The 24011-nt window shown below is 41.2% G+C and overlaps 1 long non-coding RNA gene across 2 annotated transcripts; it reads right to left on the bottom strand.

The window, feature by feature from the left end:
- Positions 1-19404: 19404 nt before the first annotated feature.
- LOC110890276 lies at positions 19405-22859 on the bottom strand. 2 transcript variants are annotated; one of them, XR_002564386.2, is made up of 3 exons: positions 22537-22859; positions 21269-21352; positions 19405-19614 (listed from the first exon to the last, which is right to left on the bottom strand). It is a non-coding gene; the product is annotated as an uncharacterized LOC110890276 (long non-coding RNA). The 2 variants fall into 2 exon arrangements; XR_004873184.1 differs by having other exon boundaries at positions 21269-21357.
- Positions 22860-24011: the final 1152 nt, after the last annotated feature.

Genomic DNA, 24011 nt, shown 5'->3' on the forward strand with positions numbered 1-24011 from the left:
GTGCCAAGGGATGAGATGGAATGAAACCAAGCACTCCTATTTATAGGCTGAACAGAAGGCTGGGCACGGCCCCGTGTCCGCTGGACACGGCCCCGTGCCCGTCTGACACTCTCTCTCCTCATTAATTGTAATTCGCAATTACAATTAATGCGCCTGCTGTACTTTCACCACGCCCCCGTGCCCGCTGGACACGGCCCCGTGGTGGGCAATGGAAGCTTCTATAAGTTTGTCTTTTATGCTGCTTCTTGGGCACGGCCCCGTGCTGGCTGAGCACGGGGCGTGTTCAGACTTCTGCTTTCTCTTCTTTGCTCTGGAGGATGCTGTTGAGGGTCCGGGCGGTCTACTTTTATTCCTTTTCTTGTATTTATGCTAGAATTAGCTGTCTTTTTGATTCTTTTGTGAATTTGAGCTCATTTCATCCTGGAAATACAAAAAGAAGACAAAAACACTCTTTTTCCAACATTAGTACTTAAAAAGGGTTAGTTTTATGCCTTAATTGATGTGATTTATATGTTGCATTTTACACACATTGATGTGCGTGAAGTGTGTTATATTTTTGATGAGTATTTAAGCCCCTTTTTACACTTTTAGCCAAGTTTTAAATTTATAAAACACGATATTCACTAACACTAAACACACATATGGACAAGTGTACCCATCGTGGACGTAGTATAGTGTTGGTAAGACACCGAGGTCGTCCAAGGACACAAGAGCTTTTAATACCGGTTTATCCTCAACGTCTAATCAAATCAAAAAGTGAGAAAAATGTTTTAAACTAAGAAAATAAAAACTAACTAAATGCTGAAAAATAAAAATAAAATAAAAACAGATAGACAAGATGAATCACTTGGATCCGACACGTGTATTAGTATAACCTTTGATTATTTTCGCACTTTTGCACTTGTTTAAGAGATTATCTTAGTTATTGTAGTAGGCCCCTCTTTTGAAGGCGACGTTACCCTCAACCCAGTAGTTTGAGTCAGCAAGGATACAATCCTAAAGGGTCGGATTATTGAAAGATAATGAATTAAGTTATTAATGCAAATTGTGGTAGGCCCCGCTTTTGGCGGTGACGTTACCCTCGGCTAAGTAGTCTGAATCAGCAGGGATACAGTCCTAAATAGCCGGGTTATAGTATTAATAGTAGTTAACTTATGAGGGGGTCAAAGAGTTTGGATCCCCGCCATCCAATACCTATGGGCATTGAAGGAGATCCTACTAAATTTGACCCAGGTCCCAAGCAGGACCTCTAAACGCTGAACAAGGGCAAGACCTTTACCAAACCGTTCCCTTAACCCCCGACCAGGTAGCCAACATACCTCCATATAGACCGTGGAGATATGAATGGTGAAAATCTTTTATTTTATATAGACAGTAAAATAATGCCAAGACACCACGGACAAACGATAAGGAAAGATCACCTTCAACATAAGTAACTAGTTATTAAAGTCATTAATACAAAACCAAATAAAAAGTGCAAAAGATTAAAAATAAAAAGTATTATACTAAACACTTGTCTTCACCAAGTGATGTAAGAGGCTTAGGCAAACATGGCCTTGATTGTCAAGAACTCTTACGATCAATCTTGGATCCCGAGACGACTCACACACTCTACGATGGACAATGGATGATGGTGGTGGATGATGGTGTTATGGTGGTGGTGGGTGGTGGATGAGGTGTGAGAGAGGTGGTGTGCCAAGGGATGAGAGAAAATGAAGCCAAGCTCCTCTATTTATAGGCTGAACAGAAGGCTGGACACGGCCCCGTGTCCGCTGGACACGGCCCCGTGCCCGTCTGACATTCTCTCTCTTCATTAATTGTAATTCGCAATTACAATTAATGCGCATGCTGTACTTTCACCACGCCCCCGTGCTCACTGGACACGGCCCCGTGGTGGGCAATGGAAGCTTCTACTGGTTTGTCTTTTCTGCTGCTTCCTGGACACGCCCCCGTGTTCGCTGGACACGGGGCGTGTTCAGACTCTGTTTCTTCTCCTTTGCCTTGGGAGGTGCCGTTGAGGGTCCGGGCAGTCTACTTTTGTTCCTTTTCTTGTATTTATGCTAGAATTAGTTGTCTTTTTGCTTCTTTTGTGATTTTGAGCTCATTTAATCCTGAAAATGCAAAAGGAAGACAAAAACACTATTTTTCCAACATTAGTACTCAAAAAGGGCTAGTTTTATGCCTTAATTGATGTGATTTATATGTTGCATTTACACACATCAAATACCCCCACACTTGAACTTTTGCTTGTCCTCAAGCAAAACTCTTTAAATGTGGCTTACACTCCCAAATGGAATAGGTAGAAGAGAAGTTTTTTAGCTTGTCCTAGAGTGTCGGGAATCCAAGGTTTTTATAGGTTTTATTTTTATTTATTTACAATCCTATTCGTTATGATTTATTTTGAACGTTTCATAAGATAAATTACTTATTTGGGCATAGCATGCCTTATTAAAATTCCATTTATATACAAGTTCACATACCTCACGGGAGATCACTCAACACTCGGCCGAAGGTGTATATTTTAGTGAATCACTCGAGAGCGGCATGGAACTTACGCCTTCCATAGGCTTGCCAAGCAATCAATCCTCCTCCTTTTTAACTTTTTACCTTTGTAAATATCAAGAGGGCTTTTGGGTGAAGGGTTAGGCTTGGGTTAAAGGTGGGTGGTTGGTTAGTGGTTAGTAAAAAGGGCGAAAATCGTAAAAAGCGTCGGTTTTCGTAAAATACCTTGTTTTTAGTGACTTTTTATTTTGAAGTATTTCTCTAAACAAGCTTTTTTATAGCTTTTGTTTGTTTTTGACTTCATCATCATTTTTTTTTCTTTTTTTTTTTTGATCGTCACATAAAAAGGTGAGTTTACGAAAAAGCGAGCTTGTTACTAAAATAAAGGGTGAAAAATAAAAAGGTTTTTGGTGGGTAAAAAGGGTTTTGGGGTAATGAAATGAAAGGTTTAGGCTCAAAGGGGCTATCTAGGGGGATTTTGGGTAGGTAAAAAAAATGAAAAATAATGGTTTTGAAAGAAAAATGGTTAGTCCTAATGCCTCCATCATTTACTTACTTGGGTTTAAGTTGGTAAGGACTGGGAATGTATCGTCGTGGCAAGTTCTAGATTTGTAAGAACCAAGCGGCTATTCACACAAGAAATGAAAAATGAGCATTTAGTTTAAATATGTATATTTTTATGCTCAATAAAGGCTCAAGACTCACTTTTGTGGGAATGGGTTTTTAATGTGATCAAGTATATATAATCGAATTTTTAACTAAGCTTGTCATGCCGTTTCATAATTTTCTTGTGTTGGTTCTTTTTATCATGACGCTATCGGTTGTAAACTTGTAAAAATATAACCTTTTTAGAACTTGTTATTCCCAACTTAAACTAAGACAAGTAAATAAAAAAAAATGAAAAAGTTTTTTGAAAAAATTTGGGGTGTTTAGCGGTTCCAATAGAGTTTTGTGTAAGGCTTGTGTTTAGGATTTTGCAAAATTTCAAGGTTTTAGCATCCCCCCCCACACTTAAATTACACATTGTCCTCAATGTGTCCAAAAATAATGTTTTTGGTTGATTAGAATGTGTAAAAGTGCGTTTAAAAGCAAAGTTTTGTGTTACTGGCATCCTGGACACGGCCCCGTGTTGACCGGGCACGGCCCCGTGGTCAAGTGCCAGTAACAAAAATTAGAGAATTGAAACAGAAGCCTGGACACGGGGGCGTGTTCGCTGAACACGGCCCGTGTCCAGTTACCTGAACTGGGTGATTTTCTGCAGGGGGCTCAGCACGGGGCCGTGTTGGTTGGGCACGGCCCGTGTTGAGCCTTCTGTGATGGAGATTTGTGTCGGGTTGCTCTGTTCTTCGTGCATGGTTCCATTTTTCTCGTTCCCTTTTTCATCCATTACCACCATGAGTGTGTTTTATACCCACGACAACCATCAATCATAAAAACCATCATAGCATTGCAAATCATAGAGAGACATTACATTAAGTTAGCTAAATAACTAGGGGATATATAAGGTTATCATAAGAGTTCTACTTATTTAAGAAAATTTCGGGAATAGCTTCCCGATGTAGTAACTCTCTCTAGCTGATGGCTTCTCGGTTTTCATTCAAAGCCATTCTTCTATCTCCCTTGGGAGGTAAAAGGTAGCTTCATTCTCTTCGGTGTCTCGAGGAGGAACGCTCACCGGGACTCCTTGCACCACCCTTGGTTGAGGTACTTGGTGCATGGCGTGTCATTCGGCTGGAATGATGACCTCGGGTACTACATTCCACGCCCTTTGGGTTATCACCGGAACCAAAGGCGGGGAAGCGAGAAGGTTTAATCTCTGGTGCAGGAGATTTACTTCTCGTAGGCAGCCCTCCAAACCTACCGTCAGATGATTAATACGATCCACCAAAGCTTCTTCTACTCCCGTCATCTCGTCTATGGCTTCCCTCAAAGCGTAAACGTAGTTTACTAGGGAATCCTCCGCCGTGGACGACCTCCTTCCATTTCGGTTATTTCTCGAAGATGTTCCGCTGTTTCTGCTGGCCATTTTATGCGAAATAAGCCGAAGATAACTAAACTTTTGCAAAACAGTACCTCGAACACGGCCCCGTGCTCAGTGAGCACGGCCCCGTGTTCAGCTGTCTGCAGGATTTTTGTCTAACGATTCCAGGTTTTTTAAATTATTTTAATACATTTTTATTGAGTTTTAAGCTCAAATAATTTAAAACAAAGTTATAGAACTAACTTTAGACAAGAATCCGTAGCAAAAACTCCTACAAACCTTTCATAGAAGGTTTGGAATCATGGGTTTCCAAGCTTCCATGGAGGCAAGGTTTGAAAAATTTTTGGAAGAAGGAGAAATGAACAAAAGTGGAAAAGACAAGATGGTCCTTAGGAACCTTCTTTTAGCACTTACCTAGGATGGTATATGTGAAGATCCCAGGAATCTCTGCTTGGTGAAGTGATCAAAAATGAGCAGGATTCAGGCTGCATTTAAAGAAAACGACAGCACACTGGACACGGCCCCGTGTCCGCTGGACACGGCCCCGTGTGCAGAGAAAATCCTGACACATTTTGTCCGTATTCTGACAGAATCAGCAGAGAATCTTCTGAGTGAACACGGGGGCGTGTTGACCGGGCACGGCCCCGTGTCGGCAGGCTGTTTTATGGAGTTTTGTCTCTTACTAAGGAGTTAATTTATATCGGGTGGTTCTTGACTTGTTGGAACAACCCCAAAGTGCCTAAGATACCTTAATTGTCCTATACTAAGGCGAGAACGCAAGAGGTTGTCGGTGAGGGTAATTCCTATTTTCATTCTAGGTGGACAAGTCCAACCCTTTCCCGGGCTCTCGTTAAAGAAGGTGTATGCCGAATCGCTCAGGTCTATGTATGCATCGAACGAAGTCGATGGGGAGTCCTTCACGGCACAATCGGCACAGGGACGACTATCGTCCGCGTCTTTTCTAGGTAAGAAGGTATTTTCGGGAGCAACGAGGTTGTCGGAATGCGGTTCCAACATTTCCTCATGGTCATCGTCTTGGGATGGATCTAAAAAATCCTTCCTAAGTTCTTTTGACCAATTGAGAAGTAGTTCTTCTAGTTGAAATAACTCGTCAAGGAGCATTTCTCCTAGAATATCTGGCTGGGCGCATTCGAGGGAGAAATAGTGCTTATTTTTACTTTCGCCCCTCTTAAGGTTACAAGGAATCGGTGGGTCTATATAGTGGGGCCTATAAGTGAGGAAAAAACATTTTAATTCCTCATGTTCGCCTCCACATATTCGACACCACAAACCATAAGAGTGCCGAAAGTAAAAAGAATTACTATCACTCATGTTTGTGTCAGAAATTACCAACCGCCGGGATCTAACGGTTCTGTTTTCAGCAACTGAATCTTGGGCACGGGGGCGTGTTGAGTGGACACGGCCCCGTGTTCAGCCTACTGTCTGACTTAAAACAGGATTGCCAGTTCCAATGATTGAGCACGGGGCGTGTTCAGCGGGCACGACCCCGTGTTGAGCTCTGCAGAAGCTAAAAAACTAAGAAAAAATCCTAAAAAATTAAAGAAAAATAAAAATATGATTAGGCCGCTGATTCCTAACTTTCTTAAAATCCTTGTGTCCCCGGCAACGGCGCCAAAAACTTGATGTGCGTGAAGTGTGTTATATTTTTGATGAGTATTTAAGCCCCTTTTTACACTTTTAGCCAAGTTTTAAATTTATAAAACACGATATTCACTAACACTAAACACACATATGGGCAAGTGTACCCATCGTGGACGTAGTATAGTGTTGGTAAGATACCGAGGTCGTCCAAGGACACAAGAGCTTTTAATACCGGTTTATCCTCAACGTCTAATCAAATCAAAAAGTGAGAAAAATGTTTTAAACTAAGAAAATAAAAACTAACTAAATGCTGAAAAATAAAAATAAAATAAAAACAGATAGACAAGATGAATCACTTGGATCCGACACGTGTATTAGTATAACCTTTGATTATTTTCGCACTTTTGCACTTGTTTAAGAGATTATCTTAGTTATTGTAGTAGGCCCCTCTTTTGAAGGCGACGTTACCCTCAACCCAGTAGTTTGAGTCAGCAAGGATACAATCCTAAAGGGTCGGATTATTGAAAGATAATGAATTAAGTTATTAATGCAAATTGTGGTAGGCCCCGCTTTTGGCGGTGACGTTACCCTCGGCTAAGTAGTCTGAGTCAGCAGGGATACAGTCCTAAATAGCCGGGTTATAGTATTAATAGTAGTTAACTTATGAGGGGGTCAAAGAGTTTGGATCCCCGCCATCCAATACCTATGGGCATTGAAGGAGATCCTACTAAATTTGACCCAGGTCCCAAGCAGGACCTCTAAACGCTGAACAAGGGCAAGACCTTTACCAAACCGTTCCCTTAACCCCCGACCAGGTAGCCAACATACCTCCATATAGACCGTGGAGATATGAATGGTGAAAATCTTTTATTTTATATAGACAGTAAAATAATGCCAAGACACCACGGACAAACGATAAGGAAAGATCACCTTCAACATAAGTAACTAGTTATTAAAGTCATTAATACAAAACCAAATAAAAAGTGCAAAAGATTAAAAATAAAAAGTATTATACTAAACACTTGTCTTCACCAAGTGATGTAAGAGGCTTAGGCAAACATGGCCTTGATTGTCAAGAACTCTTACGATCAATCTTGGATCCCGAGACGACTCACACACTCTACGATGGACAATGGATGATGGTGGTGGATGATGGTGTTATGGTGGTGGTGGGTGGTGGATGAGGTGTGAGAGAGGTGGTGTGCCAAGGGATGAGAGAAAATGAAGCCAAGCTCCTCTATTTATAGGCTGAACAGAAGGCTGGACACGGCCCCGTGCCCGTCTGACATTCTCTCTCTTCATTAATTGTAATTCGCAATTACAATTAATGCGCCTGCTGTACTTTCACCACGCCCCCGTGCTCACTGGACACGGCCCCGTGGTGGGCAATGGAAGCTTCTACTGGTTTGTCTTTTCTGCTGCTTCCTGGACACGCCCCCGTGTTCGCTGGACACGGGGCGTGTTCAGACTCTGTTTCTTCTCCTTTGCCTTGGGAGGTGCCGTTGAGGGTCCGGGCAGTCTACTTTTGTTCCTTTTCTTGTATTTATGCTAGAATTAGTTGTCTTTTTGCTTCTTTTGTGATTTTGAGCTCATTTAATCCTGAAAATGTAAAAGGAAGACAAAAACACTATTTTTCCAACATTAGTACTAAAAAAGGGTTAGTTTTATGCCTTAATTGATGTGATTTATATGTTGCATTTTACACACATCACACATCAACGGGTATGATTAATGTGGGATGTGGTTCGGCGTTTATAACTTTGATACCAAAGGTTAAATCCCCTATGGGACTCAAAGATTATAGACCTATCACGTTGATTGGGGTGATTAGTAAGGTTATTTCAAAAATCCTTGCTAACCGCCTTAAGAAGGTTTTGGGGAAGTTAATTTCAGAAACCCAGTCGGCTTTTTTATTGGATCGCTTTATTTTGGATGGGCCTCTTGTGGTTAATGAAGTTTTGGAATGGCTTAAACGTAGAAAGAAGAAAGCGTTTTTGTTGAAGATTGACTTTGAAAAATCCTATGACAATGTCAATTGGCGTTTTCTTTTAGCTATTATGTCTCAAATGGGTTTTCCTCCGGTATGGTGCAAGTGGATGAAGGGTATTCTTGAATCGGCTTATGCTTCGGTGCTTGTTAATGGGTCCCCTACATTCCAGTTTAAGAGTGAGAAACGTCTTCGTCAAGGTGACCCAATCTCCCCTTTTCTGTTTCTTATTGTTATGGAATGCCTATCTTTTTTGTTGGAAAAAGCGAATAATATGGGCATTATTAAAGGTATTAATTTCTCGAGTGGCAACACGGATATTAATCAACTTTTCTTTGCGGATGATGCGTTAATCATGGGGGAGTGGTCCCGTGAGAACATTCAAAATACGGCTCGGGTCCTTAGAATTTTTTATTTATGTTCGGGTCTTCGTATCAATATTCACAAGCCTAATCTTTTCGGTTTTGGTACGGAAGAAAATGAGGTTGATAGCATGATGGAAATTTTGGGTTGTAGAAGAGGTACTTTTCCCTTTGTGTGTGACAACCCTCACTAAACCAGGTATCCGTACGATTTAATTGATAATTAATTGCTGCCTAATTACTGTGCTTACCTGAAATTGCTGATGAACTGCTACTTGATTTCTAATACTTGTATATTCCTGCATCATACTTTACATACTGTCACTACACAATTTACATGTCAAACCTTAGTGACAAACATGATGCACAAAAGCACAGTAGCGTTTGAACGGATAACCTATTGAACATGCTGATAAAGCCAGCATCAGGCAGACACTGCTTCTAAGGCCTGTATGAGCCAGAAATATTTTTACTACACCCATAGTGAGTGTAGGGATACAAGGGTTGTAGAACTGCGTCTATAGGAATAAGATATAATGACTGGATGTGCCTAAAACGTACTCTAAGCACAAAACACAGCACTTTAATTAACATATCAGCTTCTGGCTAACTAATAAAGTGCCAAAACATGAGGAAAATATTCCTGACACTTTGGGAATAAGTTGTGTCACTAAAAATGGTATTTACGACACTTAAAAGCTTTGTTAAGCACTTTAACGGATTACTATCCAACCAAACAACCGGACTATACCCGAAACATAAAAATATTGACATTAACAATATTGGTCTTTTTCTGAGCCAGTTAGGGTCCCTGAATACCCTAACACCCGCATTAGAGCACATCACACCACTAACCAAGTTAACCCCTAAATCTAACTTGGTTTAACCTAACTAATACTTAACTAATCTAGTTGAGATCAAACTAGTACCCCCCCTTTTGTAACCGGCCCCAAACTAGAAGGGACACAATTGTACAAGTCTTGATTAAAATATTGCATGTTGTCTAGTATCTAGACAACACATGGACCAAAGGATCAAGAACTTGTGATTATCTATAAGTAAAGGCCTAAGCACATGAGATTAAACATTCACATTTCATCACTTCAACCAAAAACTCTCTCCCTTGCTCCCCATAGCTCACGGCCGAACCCCCTTCCCCCCCTACATCCATTTTTCGATTTTGTTCTTCACATTCCAATCATCTACAAACTTCAAGGATCACACATAAGGAGTCTTGGAGCAAACGGAAGGCGAATGACCTCTCTACTTTGCTTTTATCCACCTCTTCTTCGCATAGATTCTTCCCTAGCCTCGAGCTAGAGGTATAACACTTAAAACTCATACTCGAACTAATCTAAGGTGGTTAATACGATATGTAACGGTTAAAATGCGGAAACTTACATTTTGAAGCACAAAAGTCTACTAAAAACATGAATATTGTTGGTTAATAACACATAAGTTGTGTAAAAGTTGTAGTACTTGAAAGTTGTGATTATTTAGGCCCGATCTATGTTGTGGTAGCTCGGATCACCATTTAACCCGGTTTGATTAAGGTCATGGATCTTGACATAAGCTTGTTTTGAATGGTACAAGGGTTAAAAGGTGAAACTCTACCACACGAGAAACATGAACTTGTGTAAAAGTATTTTTACTTGTAAAATAGTGTTTAAAATTAGCAGATCTACGTATCTGCGGGTGGTATTTTCAAAGAACCACATATCATAGAAATTATGTTTTCTAAAAGACGGATATTACACTAACAAGTATGATTTTTATAAACCACAAGTGTGTAAACACTTGTGAAATGAAAAGTTTCGACAAAATAACAGTTTTTGTGAAAGGTGACGGGAAGTTGTAAAGATAGATTTTCTCTAAAAACGAGGTTTTTACGAGACCGAATTACTTGATAAAAAGATTCACAAAATGTAATGGGATTTACACTGTAAAGTTTAGAAAAACTACAAGTTCATGTGATTATGCGATTTACATCCTTGTCGACTAGTTTGATGTGTCGGAAACTGTTGATTGAATAAAGAAGTTGTTGAAATGATTTTGTAAAAGAAAATGATACGCTTGAAAGCGTGGCCACCTCCAGTTACAGAGGAAACTCTGGCGAAATTTTTCTAAAACCTAACACTTAGAATTATTTACAAGTGTTAGAATTATTTTTGACACGTTTTCAAAACATATTTCGCCACGTCTTTATTTACAAATATTCGGAGGTGGGATTTTCACAAAACTAAACGTGATAAATATATATTTGGTAAATATATTTTTCACAACACTGTTTATGATTATTTTGTGAAAAATACACAAATATTATTTTTAGAGTAAAAATAATATTTACGAACGTTGACGAATCCAAAATAATACAAACGCTTTCACGGTAAACATATAAGTTATAACGGTAATTATTATTACCACACGATTGCTAAAACGTAACTTACGCATTATACGGAAATAATTATGAACGTATATTTTATCAACGTATTATTTTTGGGAAAATATTATGTGAAATGAAAATATAATATTTTTGAGAAAAATATTTATATTTTGGAATTGGAAATGAATATATTAAGTGAGACTTAATGGTGTAATTCGAACGCACATGTATTAAATCCCCCATCCTTGGGAAGGAGATTAACTACCAAGTACATGCAAAATGTAAACACGAAATAGTTGTCTAACTATTTCCCAAAAACTTAAACTATAAAGCTAAGGCACGGCCATCCGTCTAATAGAATTAGTACATGTAGGTCGTTGCACAGCTGCCTGATTCGGAGTACTTGGTAGAGACGCACAGACAGTGAGTTCATGTCCCCCTTTTCTCTTAACTGTTTTCAGTTTTCTAAACTGCGGGGGTGAAATACATGTTACTATGATTACGAGTACTTTTACATGGTATGGTTAGCGTAAGGAGGGTTACTACTTAGATCATGTGAGTGGGTAGGCGTGAACTGGAGGCCATTAATCCTCATTGTAGGACCGAGGGACGTAAGCGGTAGATCTATCTGGGTGTAGCGAGCCCAACCCCAGGTCCAGCATAACGGAGCTCGGGGTGACTTTGTGCCCCGACGCAAAATCGCAAGGGTTGAGTCTTCCTACTTGCACTTCACACATATCAATGGACTTGCACACCATTGGTGATCTCTTTTTCCTTATTTGCTACATACCAGGGTTTTGATAAATACAAAGGTTTATTTACTCACTTACACATGAACTCGCTCAACATTATTGTTGATTTTTCAACTTACATGTATTTCAGGGAATTAAAAGATCTGGCACGGTATGGCACGTTTTCCCGCTGCACTAGTTTCCAAGGTCATCCGGGGTTTAGGGAATGTGACTCTTTCCTGGACAAGCCACAGTCCTTAAACCGTGTTTATGTTATGTTTAAGTTGTAATGTTTGTTGAACAATATTATAGTTGTCAGGGTGTTTCCCGTTAAAACAATGTTGGTATTTGTTTTTTTAAAAAACTTAATGGATGATTCTTGCATGTTTTTAATTCATATAGCTTTGTTATGATTAAGCTATGGTATTAAGAAGTCACACCAAATTAACCACGCTTCCGCAAAGCCAGGGTGTGACAGCTTGGTATCAGAGCTCTGATCATAGCAAACTAGGATTCTTTCTCGAGTCTAGACTATGATCACTAGGGCTCTCACGAAAACATTTTTACTGCATACCACTTAAGTCCAGATCCAAAACCTTTTTATAAACAAATGTTGAGCGCATTTTATTTATTATTTTTAGGCTCAGTCTGGGAGGCTAAGGCTCGGTCTGGGAGGCCGAGGCTCGATCTAATAGATCGAGGTAGTTGTCTAGTGGGACTAGGGAGTCAGTCTGGGAGGCTGGGAGAATTGGCTAGTGGGACTAGGGAGTCAGTCTGGGAGGCTGGGAGAATTGGCTAGTGAGACTAGGGAGTTAGTCTGGGAGGCTGGGAGAATTGGCTAGTGGGACTAGGAAGAGCAGTCTGGGAGGCTGGGAGGCTAGTGGGACTAGGAGGATTATGTGATATCTTACTTGGTAACTTATGTGATTACTTGATTGTGTGCCTGATTATTTGTGCATATTTATGTTTATGTTACAGACTCATGGACTCGCCCGGTACAGGCGACTCGGACACCACTGGACCCCTACCTGTAGTATCTGATGACCTCCCATCCTCGGAGCATGAGGTGCACACGTCTGACTACACCAGCACTGACGATGACGATTTCCAGCCCTTCGCACTACCCGAGGGTGCTGATGAGCCTGCAGATGGTCCTCCCGCTGAGTACCTACCTCTAGTAGTGATTCCGGCTCCTATACCTTTAGCCGTTTATCCAGCATATGACTTACTTCTTGACGCCGAGGCTGACGGCGATATTGATCTGTTTGAGGATGAGCCTATCGAGGATGAGATCCCGGACGCAGCCCTACTTCCTGCTGGCGATCTTCTGATGATCGCTGATGCTCCTGCCGAGGACTCACCCGCGCATTCACCGGTCCCAGACTCCTTTGAGTCTGTGGCATCCGCACCATCTCACGAGGTGAGCGCACAACACTTTGCACACGACTCGGATCCTGACCAGGCATCCTCTGCTGCACCTATTCCGAGCTTTGCGTTTGACCATGATGACATAGAGGATTCTGATCCTATCTTTCCTCCGGGATTCGACCCGGATCATGATATAGAGTTCATACCGATGGATCAGCCCATGGAGGATCCAGCTGACCCAGTCGATCCTATTGACCCCGAGTTCGATTTCGAGATGGCTTTTGATGACCATGAGCCTGCCTTGGCTCCTGAGCAGGCAGCTGCTCTAGATCCTATGCCCGAGCATGACCCCGTACATGCTGGCATCCCAGTTGAGCCTGTTCTAGCTGACCCGCCTGTCGATGATCATCTGGAGGGTGATCATGTTATTGCTGTCGATCCTGTTGTTCCCCCACCTGTTGTTGATATACCTGTTGACCATCCTGTCGATCACATTGCACCTGTTCACCCTTTTGTTGCTCCCCCACTTGATCCAGTTCCACTTGATCCTGAGCATGCACTGTTTGCAGACCACATGGATCCACCAGATGAGCATGCACAGCACGGTTGGATACCTGCTGATGAGGATGTTCCACCCTTGCCCCCTCAGATCCCTGTTACACGACATGTTGATTTTTCTTTTCAGGTTCCTCAGTTTGTACCTCCAGCGAGGCCTGGAGAGGGTTCTTCAGCCCATCCTTTTGGGCACGTACCGATGTCTATCCCCTTCATGCCCCAGATGTCATCTGTTCCACCCTCTGCTTCACCGTTTCATGTGGCACCTTTTGACCCCACCAGTGAGCCTTTACTCTGGTCCTCACCGCCTGCCATGCCACTGACTGATCCATACCATCCGTTCCATGTGGGACACACTATTGAGGACGTTTTGATGTCTTTCGTTTTTCAGCACGAGTCACACACGCAGCGTATCCAGGAGCTTGAGAGAGCTCAGCTGCCACCATGTTCGTGCCATGGACAGACACACTCTCCTCTGCAGCCATTTCGATCATTACCCCCAGATTATGCTGCCCGCCTCTTTACACTGGAGCAGCAGGTTGCTTCTATCATTCGTACTCAGCGAGCTATGGAGGAGGACTAGCTCCAGTTACGTCGCTTGATTTACACTCACTTTCCCCCTCCACCACCACCATCTGTATAGAGCTCATCAGTACTGTTAGGGTAGACGTTGGTGAGAGGACCGCGATTGCTTTTGACTGCACAACCTTTTTGGAGACTACATGATTCTGACTTTTGTTGACATATATTTGATGTATTTGATGTATTGACACTGACTTGATATAGTTTTGGACAGGGGTGATGTAGCCCCTAGTTGATTGATGATTGTATGACACAATGATGTACTGATACACTTACGTTGTGGTCTCGATATATATGGCAATCGCAGTATTCTCATCACATTTGATTCGCTTGATTGCTTATTTATATTTTTATGACATGGGATGTTGTGTGTATAATGTTTGTGACATGGGATGTTGTGTGATTAGTATTTGTGATATATTGATAACATGAGATGTTATGTGATATTACTATTACTATATACGTACGCTTCACTATGGCCTGACCGACGTAAACACATCTTTAGAAGATGCCGCCGAGATGTCAACAACAGCAAATGCCTACGACTCAGGAAGAACTACAGCAAGTCATTGCTGCTGCCATTGCTCAATATGCTGCCTCTCAAGGAGGGATGAGTGGAAGCAACTCTGGCAACACTGGCAACAACAACAATCCACCTCATGGTAACCCTAAGTCATTAAGACATACCATGACCTAAATGGATTTCCTTAGCAGAAATGCTAATGCCAAATGTATGTTATAATATATGTGCAGGGTGCACCTACAAGCAGTTCTTAGACTGCAAGCCCGTAAACTTTGATGGCACAGGAGGTGCTGTCGCCTTTGTCCGCTGGGCTGAGAAAACGGAATCCGTTCTTCGCATGAGCAAATGCGCATTGGATCAGCAAGTCACTTATATCTCTGGGCTATTTTTGGATGGAGCCCTATCCTGGTGGAACTTACAAGTACAGACACTTGGCGAAGCTGCTGCCTACGCGCTGACCTGGACCGAATTGAAGGAACTCATGCACAAAAAGTACTGTTCCCGCGCTGAAATCCAGAGATTGGAGACCGAGTTCTGGCATTTGAAAATGGAAGGTGCTAAGATAGCAGAGTATGTTCAAAGGTTCCACGACTTGTCGCATGTGGTACCCTACATGGTCACTCCTGAGTTCAAGAGAATTGAACGCTTCATTTGGGGATTAGCTCCGCAAATCATAAGCATGGTGACCTCCTCCAAACCTGCGACTATCACTGAAGCCATTGATTTGAGCGTCACTCTCACAGAGGAGGCAATTCGTTTGAACAAGTTTGATGAAGTTGAGCCCAAGAAGAAAGAGACTCATGTGGAGTCATCTGGAGGGAACAAGCGGAAGTTTTCAAACTTCAAGCAGGGCACCAGGGTGGTGGTTAAGAAAGGAGAGCAGAACGCGCCAGCTCAGGATACAGCTGGTAGTAGGAGGAAAGGTAAGGGGTATATGGGTGCGCATCCCAAGTGTAACTCTTGCCAACGCCATCACTCTGGTCGATGCGGGCCAAAAGTATGTGAAGCTTGTGGAAAGACTGGTCATTCGAAGGATTCTTGTTGGGCTAATGCTGGCCGGGGAGGCAAAGGAGGATTTGGGAATAGAAATAATCGTGGTGGTAATGGAAATCACCCCCAAGGAAACAAGGGAGGTGATGGAAACCGAGTCAACAATGCTAACCAAGCGGGCGCCATAAATCGTAATCAGAGAAACAATCAAGCTGGAAACGGTGGTGGAAATGGGCAGAGGCCCGGATGTTTCAACTGCGGCGATATTGGGCATTACAAGAGGAATTGCCCGGAATTGAACCAAGCCCGCGGGAGGGTTTTCAACATAGAAGCAAGGGAAGCGCGCCAGGATCCCAATGTTGTCACTGGTACGTTCCCTATAAACCAACGCTATGCATCCATTTTATTTGATACTGGCGCCGATTATAGCTTCGTGTCGTTAGAATTTAAGAAGATGCTTGGTTTAGCCGCTAGTAAGTTAGATACTCCGTACTCGATCGAATTAGCGAATGGGAAGTTAGTAGAAGCTAATGAGGTGATTCGAGGTTGTGTAATCGAACTGGGAGAGCGCGAGTTCGCTCTAGACCTACTACCAGTCCAGTTGGGAAGCTTCGACGTGGTAGTAGGAATGGATTGGTTATCGAGTAACAAGGCCGAGATAGTTTGTCACGAGAAGGTTGTTCGTATCCCAACCGATGATGGTGAGACCATTGTTGTTCATGGAGAGAAGCGTGAGACGCCATTGAGGATTATTAGCTGTCTGAAAGCAAGGAAGTGTTTGCAAAAAGGATGTGTTGCTTTTCTGGCACACATTGTGGATAAGAAAGCTGAAGAACCGAAGATCGAAGACATCCCTGTCGTGAGGGAATATCCAGAAGTCTTCCCAGAGGACTTGCCTGGATTGCCGCCTCAGAGACAAGTGGAGTTTCGCATTGACTTAGTTCCAGGCGCCGCGCCTGTGGCTAAGGCACCATACAGACTTGCTCCGTCTGAGATGCAAGAACTGTCGACACAACTTCAAGAGTTGCTAGACAAGGGATTTATCCGACCGAGCTTCTCGCCTTGGGGAGCTCCAGTTTTGTTTGTCAAAAAGAAGGACGGTAGTTTCCGTATGTGCATCGACTACCGGGAGTTGAACAAGTTGACGATCAAGAATAGATATCCTCTGCCAAGGATTGATGATCTGTTCGACCAACTTCAAGGTTCAAGCTTCTATTCGAAGATCGATCTCCGATCCGGATACCATCAGTTAAGGATACAAGAGGAGAGTATCCCGAAGACAACCTTCAGAACTCGATATGGACACTACGAGTTTCTCGTTATGCCGTTTGGTTTGACAAACGCACCTGCAGTGTTCATGGATTTGATGAATCGAGTTTGTAAGCCGTATTTGGATAAGTTCGCGATTGTATTCATCGATGATATTTTGATTTATTCAAAGACGAAGGCTGAGCACGAGCAGCATTTAAGAGCCATTCTTGAGCTGCTAAAGAAAGAACAGTTGTACGCCAAATTCTCTAAGTGCGAGTTTTGGCTAAGAGAAGTGCAATTCCTTGGGCACGTGGTAAATGGAGATGGAATCCACGTGGATCCAACCAAGATAGAGGCGATCAAGGATTGGGAAACGCCAAAGACGCCAACCGAGATTCGACAATTCTTGGGTTTGGCTGGCTATTACCGAAGATTCATTGAGAATTTTTCAAAGATCGCTCAACCATTGACGCTCCTCACACAGAAAGACAAGAAGTTTGATTGGGGAATCAAACAGGAGGAAGCATTTCAGATATTGAAAGATAAGCTTTGCAACGCGCCAATCTTAGCACTACCAGAGGTACAGATGATTTTGTGGTATACTGCGACGCATCGCGGCAAGGATTGGGCTGTGTGTTGATGCAACGCCAAAAGGTTATTGCCTACGCGTCACGCCAGCTGAAGGTACATGAAAAGAACTATACCACACATGATTTGGAACTAGGCGCAGTAATTTTTGCTTTAAAGATCTGGAGACACTACCTTTATGGTACAAAGTGCACAATCACAGATCACAAGAGCCTCCAGCACATATTCAACCAGAAAGAGTTGAATATGAGGCAAAGACGATGGGTAGAGCTGTTGAATGACTACGACTGCGAGATAAAGTATCATCCAGGGAAGGCGAATGTGGTCGCCGATGCCCTAAGTCGAAAAGAGAGGATCAAGCCCATAAGGGTTAGGGCTTTGGAAATGGTTGTTCGAACCGATTTTCCTCTGCGCATTCGTGCCGCGCAGAAAGAAGCTCTCAAGGAGAGAAACCTTGAAGAAGAGTATCTCCGTGGGATGGAGAAGTTATTGGTACCAAACAAGGAAGGAACGTTGTGTTTTGAGAAGAGGATTTGGGTTCCTTTGTTTGGAGATTTAAGGAAGGTTATTTTCGATGAAGCTCACAAGTCACGGTACTCTATCCACCCTGGAGCGGATAAGATGTATCAGGATCTTAAAGATTATTATTGGTGGCCTAGGATGAAAGGCGATGTGGCTGTTTATGTGAGTAAATGTTTAACTTGCGCCAAGGTTAAAGCGGAATACCAGAAGCCTTCAGGACTTCTGCAACAACCAGAGATTCCCAAGTGGAAGTGGGAACAAATCTCCATGGATTTTGTTACAAAATTGCCAAGAACGCCAAGAGGCCACGACACTATCTGGGTGATAGTGGACCGATTAACGAAGTCAACACACTTCTTGCCTATCCGAGAAAAGGATAATACGAGCAAATTGGCTGAAATTTACATGAGAGAGATTGTTACACGCCATGGAGTACCTCTCTCGATCATCTCCGATAGGGACGGAAGGTTCGTATCAAGGATATGGCAATCCTTCCAAGAAGCTTTTGGCTCGAAGTTGAATATGAGCACCGCGTTTCACCCGCAGACCGACGGTCAAAGCGAGCGGACGATTCAGACGTTGGAGGACATGCTGAGAGCATGTGTTATGGATTTGGGCGGTAGCTGGGATAAGCATTTACCCCTGGTTGAGTTTTCATACAACAACAGCTACCACACCAGTATTGGTGCCGCGCCATTCGAGGCTTTATATGGGCGCAAGTGCAGATCACCGCTTTGTTGGTCTGACGCCGGTGATAGACAGTTGGTTGGTCCTGACATAGTTCAGGAAACCACCGATAAGATTGCACAGATACGAGATCGCATCAGTGCGGCTCGTGACCGGCAGAAAGCCTACGCGGATCGAAGCAGTAAACCTCTAGAGTTCGAGGTTGGTGATATGGTTTTGTTGAAGGTATCACCCTGGAAGGGTGTGGCACGCTTTGGGAAGCGTGGAAAGTTGAATCCGCGATATATTGGTCCGTTCAGGATTTTGGAAAGAATTGGGACCGTAGCTTACAAGCTGGACTTACCTGCTGAACTAAATGGTGTTCACGATACATTTCATGTATCCAATCTGAAGAAAAGTCCAACACAAGATACCGTTGTCATTCCCACCGACGAAATTCACGTTGACGACACGCTCCACTTCGTCGAAGAACCTGTTGAGGTCACGGATTGGAAAGTGAACAAGACCCGCCGGAGCAGTGTCAAGCTCGTCAAAGTTTGTTGGAATGCTAGACATGGTCCAGAATTCACCTGGGAGCGTGAGGACCGAATGAAAGAGAAATACCCCCACTTATTTCCTAAGAACCCTGCTTCTACAAGCAGAACTTAAAATTTCGGGACGAAATTTCTCTAACGGGGGGAGAATGTGACAACCCTCACTAAACCAGGTATCCGTACGATTTAATTGATAATTAATTGCTGCCTTGTAAGACCCTAATGCGTATTTGACTAAAAGTCGCAGCGGAAGTTCAAGCCATAAACTTTCTTTCCTTATAATTACCTTGACTTACTTAAAACTTCATTTTAATACAACCTTTTCACATGAAGTCATCAATTGACTCATTTACAATTAAATGCATGACATGGGTTTTCTAAATTTCAACACCAACGTTTCCGTACAATCTGTCTTGTGACTCGATCCTCGATCTCTAATCCTTGAAGATCCTCGTGACTCGTACAACCTGCACTCACCACATTCATTCATACATTAGCACACATTATATAAACAAGATTCATTCACAAACACTTCACTGTTCGTCATTTTTCAAACTTTAAGCATTACATCTGCGTATCCATTCCCTGGTGAGGCTTCAGTAATGTACCTGCATTACCTTTCATTCTCAAGGTACACCATTAAAACGTTAACACTCAACGTGTCTAAATCATGCTTATATACATACTTACATACAAACATACATTCACATCTACATACATACATATCTTTCCTCCAACTTTACATACATGCATACACTCATACATGTCTTTACACATACATACATACACAATTACATACATACATACATACCTTTCCTACATCTCTACATTCATGCATACACTCATACATATCTTTATACATACGTACGTTCACATCTACATACGTACATACCTTTCTTACATCTTTACATACATGCATACACTCATACATACCTTTATACATACATACATACACATCTATATACGTAAAGGAAATTCTTAACTTAGAATCCCACAATTTAGGTACCATATTACTACATATTCTTTAGGATCCCACCTTTGGGTACCATATTACTACATATTCTTTAGGATCCCACCTTTGGGTACCATATTACTACTTATTCTTTAGGATCCCACCTTTGGGTACCATATTACTACATATTCTTTAGGATCCCACCTTTGGGTACCATATTACTACATATTCTTTAGGATCCCACCTTTGGGTACCATATTACTACATATTCTTTAGGATCCCACCTTTGGGTACCATATTACTACATATTCTTTAGGATCCCACCTTTGGGTACCATATTACTACTTATTCTTTAGGATCCCACCTTTGGGTACCATATTACTACATATTCTTTAGGATCCCACCTTTGGGTACCATATTACTACTTATTCTTTAGGATCCCACCTTTGGGTACCATATTACTACATATTCTTTAGGATCCCACCTTTGGGTACCATATTACTACATATTCTTTAGGATCCCACCTTTGGGTACCATATTACTACATATTCTTTAGGATCCCACCTTTGGGTACCATATTACTACATATTCTTTAGGATCCCACCTTTGGGTACCATATTACTACATATTCTTTAGGATCCCACCTTTGGGTACCCCTACCCGTCGGCGACGCCCTCTAGTTTTTTTTGCAGTTTTCTGTAGGTTCGTTTCGTCGTCCGTACGCACTAAAACGCACGTAACTTTTGAACCGTTTACCCGTTTGACCTCCCGTTTCTTCCTACATGCTTGTAAATTCACATTCTATCATATGAACATAAAATCTTACCTCCGGATTACGGAAATCCTTAACTTACATACATTCGACTTAACTATTTTCTAACTATTTGACCCGTTAAGGGTATTCGCGCATTAATTGGTCTATGACTGACCAAACCATCATCCCCACTTCCATACCTGCCCAAAACATTACTCTAATCGAATAACTTGCTTCTAAACCACTTTTAAGTTCGTTTACCCCAAAATACCCATCATGGGCATTTTGGTCAACCTTAAACCCATCATTTACGACGAAAGACTTTAACACATATTTGACCTCAAACATCATATTTAATTCATTACAACACTTTATTACTTACTTGTACTACGAAGTGATTACGGAAATCACTTACCTTTAGTGTTCGTATTCGCATCCGTTTCCTCGCCTCTTTTTGACCCGTTAACCTTCCATGCTTCCATCCATCTTGACATGATCCCTATACTTTCATGTCATCGCATTCACATTCTTGTTAGCATACATGATTGTACATATTAACAATCATATCAAATTCATGTTTCACATTTGACTTTCATTAGTCAATTCTAACAAGCATAAGGCATATTTCCACAAGTTAATCTTTCAAACTCATACAATTCATCGTGTCATCACATATAACACGTATGGATATAACACGCATCATATGACTTTCTATAATATCACAATTGTGACAAAAGTCCAACATTGCTACTTATGCACAGTTGACTTTCAAAAAGTCAACAATTTATCATATGAACTTTCGACTTAACCTCATACATCCATGTCATTATAGTAGACTATACTAATGACACTATATACATTTCATACTCACGATGCAATAAGCATACAACCACATGATCATCTAGTTATATGCACATACCAAACATATTTAATTCCGTTCATTCTAGTAACATAATTCTACAACTAACACCATGACCTATGCTTAACAACCCAACATCATTCTAACTTCATCCTATTCTAATGATCTCATATGCTTCACATTTAGTGTACTTTTACTTATCAATTTTGATTAAGCAATTATTCAAACATGTAGTAAACATCATACCACTCCAACATAGAGTACAATATTCTAATGCATACTTTTACTAAATAACATGGCCAACCAAATCCTACATGAATTCCATATAAAAATAGATTTCTCATGTTTATTTATCATCAAATACATCATATCCCCATATTATACGATTTCATCCATTACTTGCATACCATTTCATCTATTAATCCCACCTAGGCATTTCATCAAACACTTGGTGTGCATGCCACAATTTATGCATAATGTACAAGTGTTTCATGCTTTACTTCCTACTTCATGCTTTCATTCATCAATTAACACAAAAACATCAACAAATTCATATCACATTCAATCTACCTAACAAGAACGCATTACATACACCATAACACAACAAGATGTGAACAAGGATTGGACTTGGGTGATCATTCAAGTCATCATCCTTACCAAAACAAATGGGTTTCACCTCTAAACATCAAATTAACCTAAATCATGCATAACCCATGTTCAATATGATGATTCTAACACACACCCATTCACAATTTCATACAAATTCGCAATTTACATCATAACCCACTTCGTGAAAGATCACCAATCTAACTTTTAAGACATACCTTACAATCCCCTTGTGAAGGTGATCATTAATCCGTGTTCATTCATGAATTTAGACCTTGATTTGCCCTTCGATTTGATGATTCTTCACGTTTAGGGTTTCTTGAGCTCTCATGAGAGCTCCTGCTCCTTTCTAGAACACACGAATGTGTGTGTTTGTGTGTGTTGATTTTCATAAATAAAACCCATCTTTCCATCCTAACCGTTTTGGTCCCTCAAGTTTTCTCACTAATTAGAATTGACACAACTTTCATTCCTTATTTGTTTCTACCATACTTTTAACTAGGACGAATAACCTAGTTATTTATTTCTTGATGTACCCGATCATAACACTTAACGAATATAAACATTCGGGTTTTGGGGTGTTACAAGTCTACCCCCCTTAAATAAGGTTTCGTCCCCGAAACCTTTCTCATTTCCTCTTACACACACACATCTATGTTTGACTTCATAGTCATATCATAATTATATGTAATCATCCTATCTCAGTTCATATTTATTCATACTATTGACTTTTTTTTATAATAAGTCCATATTTTTCACACCATACCTTCACATAACATTTTCATTTCCCTTGACCCGTTTTTAATAGGTCAATATACATACTTCTTCAAGCTTGTGATAATACGTTCATTCGTAGGATTTGTTTATAACGGATCTAATACTTTCATCTTGTCTTTTAAGATTACATTTCATACACACATTCTATAACATTCAACTCTTGTTTTGTTATCACAACAAAACTACTACTTCATAGTTACACCTACATGCTTAACTCCATAGTTAGCATCATTCTACTTTTCTATAGTCATTCGTACCTTACATATCCTTACGTTACCTTCAACTTGCCTCATTCGTTCTACATTACTATACCTCTCATTTCGTGCCTTACTTATTTTGCATAAGCATACGTGTCGTGCAATTCATTTCATGAGATTTTAACCAATACTCGAACTTTTCACTCAAAACCTTTGAGATTCGCTTCTTGATGACATAGTTTTCTTCTTATGTCAACTGAAAAAAAAATCAAACTTCCCATACTATACCATACCCATTCCATCATTCATTTTGTAGGTCGTACCCAATTAACCAATTCATACTTATCTAACATAAGTTAAACTTTTTACTGACCTCATCTCATATCATCAATTGACGATCCGTAACCCAGATCGATCCGCATTCTTCACGAGTACTAGCCATACCAGGCTAGATTTCATTCATCCGCGTAATGCGCTTTCGCCCGTGCACATCCTTCCACCAATTCGGTTGGTTTCATCACATCAAGAGTTTCTAACATTATCATCTACAATTTTAGCGGTTAGCACATTTCATTCAAGCATTCATTAAACTAGGTGATTACTCACCTATAATTCTTTACAATTTCCTACGCACATGCTATAACATTTTCCACACTTCATTCCTTACATGCAATTCTTTATTTTGGTTACTTATTTTGTCGACCTTTGCAGTTTGACGT

Source organism: Helianthus annuus, chromosome 11 (genome assembly GCF_002127325.2).
Source record: "Helianthus annuus cultivar XRQ/B chromosome 11, HanXRQr2.0-SUNRISE, whole genome shotgun sequence".
Taxonomy (NCBI): domain Eukaryota; kingdom Viridiplantae; phylum Streptophyta; class Magnoliopsida; order Asterales; family Asteraceae; genus Helianthus; species Helianthus annuus.